The following is a 7420-nucleotide window of genomic DNA, read 5'->3' as shown; positions in this document are numbered from 1 at the left end:
TACTTATAGACACATACATGGATGAGAAAAAATCACAAACTGGCGAACACATTCCCAGGTGGTCAGTTGATTGGAGCTCGGCTTGTTCGGTCAATTTGGGTTAGACAGCATTGATATAAATGAATGAAACGTATAAAAGTTTAAACTAACATATACCACCAAGAGCAATGAACTTGGTAATTATTTTTCAAAGCAACACAAAGGTAAAGGTAAAAATAAAAGTAGTATTTTGAAACTTATTTTTAATAAAGAATAAATATGAAAATAAATAAACAAGTTTATAAATATTTAATGATGTAGCCATCACCTTTGAAATTTTAACCAAAGTCCCATAAATCAGTTGGCAATGTTTATTGATTGCACGAGGCATGTGTACAGACTTTTTTGGACCACTAATGACAATATGGTAATATCCTCTTACCTCTTACCTCTTACCTCTTACCTAAATGTTACTTTCACCCCTGGTATAAAACAAGAATACTCATCACCAACTTTTGATTCGTATCATTACATTTGTAATATGTTTTTCTTGATACATCTTGGGGATGGGATCTTGGATATTAAACTACATCTACACATACTATATTTTTCGATCGTGTTTCGCTGTTTAATTCGAAAGGCAATTTTTTTTAAAAATTGATTTTGAAAGTCTTGCACTTGCTTCCTCTAACCCCCTCTTTTATTTTTAATTAAAAATCACAATTTCTGAAATTTATCTTTTGTTTTTAAAACCTTTCACATCATCGCTTTTTGAACATGAGCATACATTTAAGGAATGAGACATGGGACGGGGATTCTAAGGCCATTTTTAGTGAGGCTACAAATGTGGGCGAGAGGGCGACAGGGGCGAGTACACCGCCCCCGCGGGCGATAAAAGGGGCAACAAGGGGCGGGGCTACAAAAACTTGCCGCCTGCTTGTTTATGGCGGAGCTATAAAAACTTGCCGCCTGCTTGTTTATGGTGGTGATGACGTGGTTATATATTATTGGTGTGAAGGGCGATTTTGGGGCTACAACACCGCCCCCGGGGCTACATATCGCCCATTTTTGTCACGTGTCAAAAATCGTCTCATTTTATAGCTCTCCACTACACATAGCCTAATATGGAGCGAAAAATTAATAACATTTTTTTTTGGTATTTTCTTAGACTTTATAAAAGAGATTATGTTAGGAACCAAATTGAAATGCTCTAAGTTGTTTTGTTAATATTTATTATTTATGTATTTTCTTTCTTTCTTTCTTGTTTTAGGTAGTGATTCGTTTTTAGAGTTATGCTTTAATGTTATAAAGCTTTAGAGTTTTTGTGTTTTGAATTTGCGGTAAATCTTTACACCTTTAGAGTTTTTGTGTTTTGTAAAATTTTATTTATAACTTATATATTGTAAAGCTTGATTGTTTGTTTATCTTACTTCTCCGAGTTGTATTGCTATACTTGATCATGATAGAAAGCCTGCATACGTGATAAGAAAGGAAGGGCTTCCAGATGTTGGTTAGTGATTATCGGCCTTTTACCTTTGACTTCTCAGGTCAAACTTACTAAGTTTCAAATTCAAAATAAATACAAAATAATGTTACTGCTCAAGGTAACCTTTTTTTAATTGATAGCTGATGCTATAGAAACCTATATGGTGATTGACTTTTAAACTTTTATATTTGTTGAGTTGCACATATTTCCCTTTCCGTTATGCATGACAACATAAATATATCTTGGTTTTGCAGGCAGGCCAGTACAACATGTTTGCAGTTGGCATTAGCCATGAATTTTTGCATTCAAATATGTGTGAGAAGATGTGCAATATGCGGTTGTTGATGAAAATTTGAGAACATGTTTAACATCCAAGTTTAGTTTGACTTAGATTTATGAAACTCAATTATTGTTTAGTGAATTTTTTTGTTCAATATTATCTCATACTTTTTTGAAGCACATACTTCATGTTCAGTTTTAAAAAAATAATAATAATTTGTTCATGCAAATCTTCGCCTAATATTATAACTTATAATGCCCGACGTCTTTGCCCATACGTTACTCCTCGCGCCGGTACTAAAATCCAGTTTGTCTTAAAGTGAATGTTGTCTAAATCATATTTAATGTCTGCATATATTGTTTTTTTTATTGGAGGCTTTTTATTATATAGTGCATTGCGTTTAGGATTATGTTTTTATGTTGTAAATACTTGTTCGTGGTATATAAAATGCAATATTTACTATGTAAATGGGTGTAATCGATTTTTAAATTGATACACTTTGTTAAACATATATAACTTGAACATGATATATGTAAATAAATATATTCCTGTTGTTTGTTTACAAATTAGTTCTAAAATCCTATAATAAAACATATTTTCATTGTTCAAGAAGTTTAATTAAAAAAATTGTATAGTACTGTGATAGTGAAAATCCGCGAGCCTTTGATGGATTCTCTTTTGCTTGTTATACAGATATTGGGAGCTCACACTCAGACTTTTCATGTAATTCAAGAATTCAAAAGACATATATGGTTCCTCATTTATTACATTATTTCCTAAAGTAGATAGCCCGTTGTTGGTTAATTAATATCAGTCTAATTAGGCTACCCACAGTGGGCGACTAAAAGGGGGAGACAAGGGACGTGAGCACTGCCCTCCGGGCGACAAAATGGGCGATAAAGGGGGGCGGGGGCGATGAGAACTTGTCGCCTACTCTTGTTTATGTTATATTATTATTTTAGTAGTGTGTGTGTGATATATATCCATATATATGTATACAGGGCTACAACACCAACACCATTACACCCCTAACACAAAAACTCATCTTTTATTGACTGAGCGTCACATGACGCAAGTCACCCAATTTTGTAGCATCTCCACTCAAGGTTGCAAAAGTCACTAGGCGGACCCTAGGCGGTCGACTGAGGAGTTGGGTGTACTTAGAGTACTCTGGGAGTACTTAGAGAGTTCTCAGAAATGATAAATATAAAGAAAATTAACTTTTGGATACTATATATATGTCAAATATCATAAGTTTGCTAATATTTATAACAAAATAAGTGAATATCAATATAAATAAAATAAATGCATTTTTAAATACTAAATTATTCTAAAATTATTTAATCATTAGTTAAAAAAAGGTTATATTCTTTTTTTAGTATTACAGAAATATGAATTATGTTTTATTTTTTAAGTCAAAATCGGCTCAAGTTGACCGACTAGATGTGATTCTGACTGAGGTTGACCACTTTCGATCGATTCTTAGTAACTAGGCGGAGTTAAAGAAACTCCCCTCGGCGCCATACCTTGTAGCGAGTATTCAGAGAGTACTCGGCCTTTTAGACCTACTTTTATAACATTGTCTCCACTACACATAGCCTTAGCTTGATTGGCTTACGCTATAAGATTATAGTGCTAAGCTATTGGCTAATCGTTTGACTAAGTTCGTAGTGGTTATAAAAGGAAAAGGGAAGAAACTGTTAATTATATATGTATATTTTTTTTTGAGATTGCATATGATCCCGTTGGTTGGGAGTATCTTGATACAATCATTTTATTCATGGGGTTTGGCCGTTTGGCACTTTGGCTTATGTTTTGTAGGTATTCTACCAAGTCTTCTGTACTAGTACTAAATTCCTACTTCAGAGAGGATTACGTAATGGAGATCCACAAAATTTTTTGTGAATTTAGATATATCAAGTAATGAAGTGTATAAAAGTTGATTGAATTTTTCAGAAAGTGATAGAACTAGATTTCAACAAAAGAACACTCAACAAAACAAGTTGATAGTTTTTCTTTCTTTTGTCGGTTTATTTTTTATTTTTTATTTTATTTTTTAGGACTTTCTATTATTTGTCATCTCAATATTTTAATTAAAAAGGTATATCAACCGTGAAAAAAAAATACATGCAATAACTCGAATCCAAAGAAATATAAGAAGAGTATGATCCATTGATCCATTTTATAAAATATTTAAGATGACTTCATTGTTGATATTTTTAAATATCAACTTTTACCATTTTTTTTAATTCAAATAGCTTGATATAAACTTAAAAGGTTATATTATAAAATTACGAATTTTATTATATTTAGTTCGATATGCTATATGTTTCTTATATGTGACGTTTACAAAGGTCGATGTACAAGTAACAAATTATATAACAAAAATGGTTCAGAAATTTTAACGGCAATTAAGTACAAACTAGTAAAGATCCAATACGTAATGTTCGAATTTTAAACTAAGAAGAAATTTAATTTGTGGGGCCTTTTAGTGCAACATATGTAATATGTTGCCTGCACTGTGCATGGATCCGTTGCGCTGTGATCTTTTGTGCAAAAATGATCGAATCTATTGCACAAAGGATCTATAACCCGATGACTACACAAAAGCCTAACCGAAGAGGAATGCTTCTTTTATCCCAAGTAAACACTAGAGGGATATGAGTGCGGAAACATTTGTCTTTTTAGAATCTCGACATGATTTCACTATGCTGATGCCCCCTGTTGTGAACAACATACTTTTGTCGCCCCCCTTATAATATTCATATACTTGATTTATTTTAAAAAGACGATATACATTGAAAAATGAAACATTTTAATATTCATGTACATTTAATTGCAATGGTGTGCGTAAAATAGTTATAATGGTACGCCTACATTAACATAACGATAACTATTTACAACAATTTAGGTAACAATTTAGGTAGAGATGACAATAAGTTGACTACGGGCCCATGCAATTTATCATGTTGAATTATAAAGCTCTTCCATACCCAGTCTCTTACGCGTTAGGTACCTACTCAGCACCCACAAGATATGTGTGCATACACATGTAATGGTTATGCCCTTTATGTTATAACTAGTATTCGTACCCACGCTTTGCTGCGGGACACTTTAAATGCATTATAATTATTACCAATAGAAATCAAGTCGTAAACTGATTTGTTAACAGTAAAATACAAATTGTAAGTTGTCAACAAAATGTAACTTAACTTTAAATGATTCTTGTAGAATGGATATGAATAATGACATTGATTTATACACTCAATTCTGCTACCAATTCAACCCAAGCAAGTGAAGGTCTTGAGCTCGGGATGTCTGGCCACCTTCTTTGCCGATGTGTCATTTTTTGTATCTGAAGAAATTGAAATATACGTATTGTTAGTGGGCAAAGTAGCTAAAAATTTCCAAGTTTCTCCATAGCGCCTTTCAATTATTCCAATTATAAATCATCTCTTTAATATTTTGACCTTTTTCTATAAAAATCATTTAAACCTTTGAACAGATCTGTAGTTGTTGAGTTTAATGAGATCGGTGTATCGAAGATCAGAAGAATATGTTTTCGATATCTACAAATTTGGTTTCCCATCCAATTTCCAGGTTCTTAACACCATTAACGAAATGGGGAAAAACGTTGACGCCCAGAACATTGAAAACTTTATATAGCAAATGAAACCGTACCAAAAGTACCCTCCAAATCTAAACTTACATGGGACAAAGCATAAGCAAACTGAGTGGGGAACAACTTTCCATGCTTTTCTTGTTGGTGCACATATGTATTCTCGATTAGAATAACTTTGGACCGTGAGAAGATCTTGAGACAGGTGTTGTTATTTAAGTTTGTAATGGCCTCAATTGCGTCTCCCTAAAGAGTAGTTAAAGATAAATACAAAACGTTAAGGAACTTGTAAGTAATAACAAAGCTAATGTTGGGTTTCATGTAGAGAAAAAAAATATAAAGGAAAGTGATCTTACATCTTTGTCTACAAACAGAATACAAAGTTCATCCTTTTGATGCAGCTTCCACTTTAACGACAATTCTGATTTCGCAGCGTACTCTGGCACATAAATTTTACTTGAAGTCATTGCTGATTGGCTGTTTGTGCATAAAATATCAATGTTATTTAAGAAATGTGAGTTAACGATATTGTTTGTAGTGTTTAGTGTGTGGTTGTCATTTGGCTCTATAAAGACTCATCAAGATTTTGGTGAAGTTGCCATAGAGAAACCGACATACCGTCATCTGTGGCTAAAAATAGGGTGTGGTAAGCGTTTACCAATCGTATCTAAAGATTTAAAAGAAAAAAACTAATTATAAGAGTAAGAAAAAAAATATATTGGGAATATAAGTGATGTGTTATCGGATACTACAAATAGAAAGAGGTCGTCCCCAATTTGTGTTCATAATCATGAATAACCACGAAGTTGAAAAAATTATAAGTTCATAACAAAAGTAAAAAATAATTGGAATTAATAGATTTCCAATCTTTATACATATCCTCATGAAACACAATTACTTAAACTTACATCTATTCTATTCCATAAATGTGTAATATTCAAGTGCATCCAAATTTATATAAACTCTAATAAAAAAGTTTATTATAATAGTACTCACCAGAGCTTTAAAACCGAACACTTTCTTCAGCCATTCTTTTTGTTTCTTTCACTCTTGATCTACAATGTGGATAAACATATATAAAAAAGAAACAACACTTTGTATGCGCACACTAAAGATGATAGAAAAAGAACATCATGTCCAGTTAGGTTATAAAACCCCAAATTCGAGGTACAACAAAAAGATACGCAGCTAAACGAAGTTACCCCACAATGATACGATTGGTTTAGCAGTCCAACAACATTGTCATAAACCCCTAGATAGCGTAGGAAAAGCACAGAAAACACTCTTCTTGAATTTGCGAATCGAATAATCAAAATTACATTACCTGACCATCGTCCTATTTAAAGCAAAGCAAGCACGGCCGAACTCCGCCGAAACAACTTCACAACCACTAACTTATTATAGTTACTGCCTTACCGGAGAAGAACAATTGGCCTCCGGAACCCCATCAAAATTTCTTCTATGACATAACAAAAATGAAATCATTAAGATAGACAAATTCTCTCAAGCATTTCATCAAACAACTTGCATGCAATTTCAAATATCAAACGTAAACAACAGTTTCAATAAACAAACATGCAGATCGGAGTACGAATTTCATATAGAAAGAGCAAAAAGTTGCACCTCCATAGCTCGTGCCTCAGCAATCCTTAAAAAAGCAAATGAACAGGGATTCGATAAGCAAAACTCAAATAATTCAAAATAGAATGATTTAGCAGCAATATTGCTAAGAATTAAGCAATATAAACAACTTAGAAAGCAACATAAATTAAAAAAGAACCCTGCATACCGGAGTGACACGAAATATAACGAATTTTCTAACGTGTGCACGGACACTTGTTGCAACTGATGATCGTCATAGAAGCATGCGACTTGGTGTCTATCGCATGCTTCATCCTCTCTCTACAACCTGTGTTTCAAAAGAAATGAGGTACACGTGTGTGGTTGAAACTTGAGATGGGTGGATAGAAATTACGCATACTACTGATTGTACATGAGGCTCATATAAGTGTACTTTTAGCTATAGTAGCATTCGTCTCACAAACGAAAGTTGCTT

General features: G+C 33.1%; 1 long non-coding RNA gene across 4 annotated transcripts; it reads right to left on the bottom strand.

The window, feature by feature from the left end:
• Positions 1-4825: 4825 nt before the first annotated feature.
• On the bottom strand, positions 4826-7134 carry LOC143594625 (uncharacterized). Of its 4 annotated transcripts, none has more exons than XR_013146367.1 (4): positions 6361-7134; positions 5721-5994; positions 5455-5610; positions 4826-5100 (listed from the first exon to the last, which is right to left on the bottom strand). It is a non-coding gene; the product is annotated as an uncharacterized LOC143594625 (long non-coding RNA). The 4 variants fall into 4 exon arrangements; XR_013146369.1 differs by having other exon boundaries at positions 5721-5841; XR_013146368.1 differs by having other exon boundaries at positions 5721-6419; positions 6567-7134.
• Between the last annotated feature and the right edge of the window lie 286 nt (positions 7135-7420).

This window comes from Bidens hawaiensis, unplaced genomic scaffold, assembly GCF_021521415.1.
Source record: "Bidens hawaiensis isolate Kalapana, Puna unplaced genomic scaffold, B.hawaiensis_p1.1 tig00044020_1, whole genome shotgun sequence".
Lineage (NCBI taxonomy): Eukaryota > Viridiplantae > Streptophyta > Magnoliopsida > Asterales > Asteraceae > Bidens > Bidens hawaiensis.
The sequence above is the reverse complement of the archived record's forward strand: the minus strand, read 5'-3'. Positions and strand labels throughout refer to the sequence as shown.